Raw genomic sequence first — 5,036 nt, forward strand, 5'->3', positions numbered from 1 at the left:
GGTAGCTCCAGCTTCTTCTTCAGGTCTGGTTAGGGGGCCACTGAGTTTGCATGAAAGGTTTGCATTTATTACTATCACTGATATGGTTTTCTTACGCAATCAACTTTACAAGTTTCTCTTTACATCTTTGTCTTTATGGTTATATGGTCTATCCCATAAAATTTTGTTGGAGCAGCTTATAGAATATATAAAAACATACAAAAGTATAAATAAATAATTGAGTTTATACACATATACACACACAAGTATCATCAAATGTCATAAGCAGACATCTACTTAAGCACTAAAAATATTTGCACTAAAAGAATTTCACACTGATAAAAAAAATCCAATGAAAACATAAAAACAGCCGTTTTGGCTCATTATTGAATTAAGATTATGCAGGTCTCGGATATAACCGTCAAATACATCATTTAAGAAGAAAAAAAAAGCATGATAGGAGTACACCCCTCACATTTTTGTACATATTTTAGTGTATCTTTTCATGGGAAAACACTATAGAAATGAAACTTTGATATTTTGTATGTCAAAGCCGTAAAGCAGCCAGGACGCCGTACACTGTAGGCAGCTTTATTCACCCTGTGCTGCCTATTTATTTTTATTTGTGTTTTATATGTTAATACACATGTGAACCAGCAACACACACACACAGACACACACTCACACACACACACACACACAGCGTTCAGGCTGACGGCTTACTGTCGTTCACATGTGTTTTATGTTCCTGCTTCGTGCACAGCAGAAAATCTAAACACCAAAATTAAAGTAGCTGAAACATTTTTCCAGGACAATATTTAAATTCAAGTGTTCAGGGTGTAACCCCTCCCCCTCCCCCACAAAACAATAAAATGTTGTCAAACATTTGTGCTTCTTTTCTGTGATCATAAATAACACAGTACATATAAGTCACTTCTTCAATGGAAGGCTAAGGTATGCAGTGAAACACGGAAACTACTTTGTAATTTGAATAACAAATAACCAACGCCTTGTTTCTCTCCTAAACACAACAATTAGGCAACACACTCTTCTGTGTGTGCTGGTTTAGAGATGCACCACCACCCATCACTTGATGTTAACCTGTTCAGACCTGGCTATATTTACCTCATTTTATGTTTAAGTTTTAAATAAAATTTTCAGAAAATCTCAGAAATAGAATAAAGAACAAGTGATTGGAGTTTGGGGTGATCCAGATTACCACCTGGATCTAGTCATTTTTTTCTCCTCCTATGCAGTCAGATTTACAATTGTAAGAACTGAAGAGAGCGTCTTATTTCAATGTTCATTCAACAGCATGCAACTGGTAATGCTTCATATCCCATCAACATTTCCCTTTCAATTACACTCACACACCCACTGTTACCAACTCCTCAGAGAGAAAAGTAGCTACTTGCTGTCCTAAAAGTTGTTAGAAGTTGCTAAATGACATCCTCTAATGTGCATAATAGCCTGGTACATGTAGTTGTAATGGAGGCTGCTGTGGAGAGGAATGTCGTGGGAAAGGCAAAAATTGATTAAAAGTCAAACTAAAAATGTTTAAAAATGCAAAAATAGTAAAAATTTAAAAAAAATCTGGTTAATATTTTCTTTTTTTTTTGTAGTTTAATCTTATTAAGTGTAGGATGTTTTCTAATTAGGAGCCTGCGACATTTCACGACACTTTTAACTTTCTAAAGTTACACACTCTTCATTAATAGACATTAATATCTGACGGGATCATCCAGCAGCAGCTATGTTTCATTTTCAGCCTGGTCATGAAACACAGATCATCTCCTGCTGCTGCATGAAGCCAGAAACGGGCACGCCTCATGCAACCCAGTTTGCATTGGATCACGCAGCCAAAGTCGAGGCACAGCTCGCCTCTGCCTCCACCGGGGTTTCTGCCCTGGATTTGATCAGGAAATGCTCAAATTCAGCGATTTTAACTTAATAAACTGTCAAAAACGTGTTAGAGTCATACTGAAAATGCATTTTTAACACAGATCAGTGGAAAATATTAATATTTATTTTTTATATGTTAGGCACTGCCTCACCTGCCTCACCTGTCTCACCTGTCTCTCCTGACTGCACATCAATGATGCCCCCAGTCATTGGCAACAACAGAAAAATGACAATGTCTTGACGGAGGTCTGCACACCTAATGTAAATGAAGATTTGTTTCACAGTAAAAAAGGTTTGTGTTCTTGTTGTCTTGGCACATCTAAGGATCATAGATAATGATGAATTCCCACTGTCAAAAACTGTAGTGTATGTTACTGTGCTGCAGCATATTGCAATTTCAACTCAGTTCAAATTATCTTTATTTGTATGACTCCAATGAAACAAACAAGCAATCAAGCCAATAAAACATAGAAGAAATTTCCATTTTTGATTTGTTTTCCATATTTGACAGAGAATAACAACATGCATGCACATGTTGATCACCTTCAACAACATGAACATTTCTGAATTTTATAGTACTTAAGTACTAAGTACTTTTTGTCTTTTTATGAACATTAGAGTCTAAACTTTGAGCAACAGCTGAAAATAAAAATTGCCTCTGATATAAACATGTTGTCCAATTCTGAAGAAATGGGGTTATTGTGTAAAATGTAAATAAAAATAGAGCGCAATGATTTATGGATCTCATATTATGTTCCAATAGAACATAGACAACATATCAGGTGTTCAAACTAAGATATTTTAGTAATTCATGGAAAATTTTACCTCATATTGAATCTGATGGCAGCAACACATCTAAAAAATTACTTCCAGGGTGATGTTCAGCACGGTGTAAAAAGTAGTTCCAGGGTGATGTTCAGCACGGTGTAAAAAGTAGTTCCAGGGTGATGTTCGGCACGGTGTAAAAAATAGTTCCAGGGTGATGTTCGGCACGGTGTAAAAAGTAGTTCCAGGGTGATGTTCGGCACGGTGTAAAAAGTAGTTCCAGGGTGATGTTCGGCACGGTGTAAAAAATAGTTCCAGGGTGATGTTTGGCACGGTCTAAAAAGTAGTTCCAGGTGATGTTCGACATGGTGTAAAAAGTAGTTCCAGGGTGATGTTTGGCACGGTGTAAAAAGTAGTTCCAGGGTGATGTTTGGCACGGTGTAAAAAGTAGTTCCAGGGTGATGTTCAGCACGGTGTAAAAAGTAGTTCCAGGGTGATGTTCAGCACGGTGTAAAAAGTAGTTCCAGGATGATGTTCGGCACGGTGTAAAAAGTAGTTCCAGGGTGATGTTCAGCATGGTGTAAAAAGTAGTTCCATGGTGATGTTCAGCATGGTGTAAGAAGTAGTTCCAGGGTGAAGTTCAACATGGTGTAAAAAGTAGTTCCAGGGTGATGTTCGGCATGGTGTAAAAAGTAGTTCCAGGGTGATGTTCAGCACGGTGTAAAAAGTAGTTCCAGGGTGATGTTTAGCACGGTGTAAAAAGTAGTTCCAGGGTGATGTTCAGCACGGTGTAAAAAGTAGTTCCAGGGTGATGTTCGGCACGGTGTAAAAAGTAGTTCTAGGGTGATGTTCGGCACGGTGTAAAAAGTAGTTCCAGGGTGATGTTCGGCACGGTGTAAAAAGTAGTTCCAGGGTGATGTTCGGCACGGTGAAAAAAATAGTTCCAGGGTGATGTTCGGCACGGTGTAAAAAGCAGTTTCAGGGTGATGTTTGGCACGGTGTAAAAAATAGTTCCAGGGTGATGTTCGGCACGGTGTAAAAAGTAGTTCCAGGGTGGTGTTCGGCACGGTGTAAAAAGTAGTTCCAGGTGATGTTCAGCATGGTGTAGCATCTCCTCTTCTTCTAACATGTCTGGAAACATTTGGAAAGTGAGGAGACCAGGTGCTGGAGTTTTAGGAGAAGAATGTTGTCCCTTTCTGGTCTTATACAGGATTCTAGCTGCTCTACGGTCCTGGACCTTGGTTGCTGGATTTCTGCTTCCGTGATGCTCCAGATTTTGTGTATTGGTGAAAGGTCTGGACTGCAGACAGACCAGTTCAGCAGCTGTTGTGATGGATGCAGGATGTGGTTTAACCTGCCTTTGTGGATTTCAAGGTGAGCAGTGTTCAGTGTTCCTGAGAATCATGTCTGTTTCTACTTTGATCTTCAGCCTTGTCCCATCTAACATGACTTGTGTAGATCGCTGGAGATGGTGGGATTTTCAAAGTCTTCAGAACATTTTGTTGAGAATATTTCTCTGTAATTGTTCCATTATTATTATTGGAAGCACTTTGTCTCAGATTGGTGAAATTCTCTGAAGTGCTGCTTTGATACTATTTATATAATTTTACTAATTAATTATAACTAAATTAGTTTTCACATGCTCCTCCAGTTGGTGTTTATTTGTGCCAGTTAGTTTTCCAGCCTTTTGTTACCCCTGTTCCAGCTTTTTACGGATGTGTTGCTGCCATCAGACTCAAGATGAGATAACGTTTTCCACAAAATGGTCAAATGTCTCATGTTCCACATCTGATGTGTTGTTTATGTTGTATTGGGAATAAAACAGGAGTTGATGAGATTTGCTAATCACTGCATTCTGTTTGTAATTAAGTTTTTAGAAGTGGGATTCTAAACAACTTTGTAGTTTTTCTTCAGTCCTTTGATGCCAATTAGGTTAAATAGTGTCCAAAAATATAACTTTTTAAAGCCAAAGATGGGTTAATATGACCGGTAGACCGCCAAGTGGAGTGAACAGAAGCATGTATTAAAGAGAAGAGGGTTTTATGGTGAGTTAATGAGATCAATGTGCTTTTGAAGTCTTCTGCTCATTTGTGTTAAATTCAGGCCTCACCTTGTTTCACAAGCTCGTACCTGCAGGCTGTCGCAGTATTACTCTGGAACTTATAACTCATAGCATTTGAACCACATCATTTATCTATAATTATGAACAACTTGGAACCCACACTAAACCATCCACCTGGTAATAATATGTCTTATGAACAAAAATAAAACTAAGAAAGAAACATGCAACAAGAAAAACTTGATTCTTAGCTGCTTGGTGAAGAGCTGAGTCTCAGTCTCCTCCTACACGTGAGGAGGGACAAGTCAAGTTTGTAAACATAAATACCAGC

Source organism: Melanotaenia boesemani, chromosome 11 (assembly GCF_017639745.1).
Source record: "Melanotaenia boesemani isolate fMelBoe1 chromosome 11, fMelBoe1.pri, whole genome shotgun sequence".
In the NCBI taxonomy this organism is placed as follows: Eukaryota; Metazoa; Chordata; class Actinopteri; order Atheriniformes; family Melanotaeniidae; genus Melanotaenia; species Melanotaenia boesemani.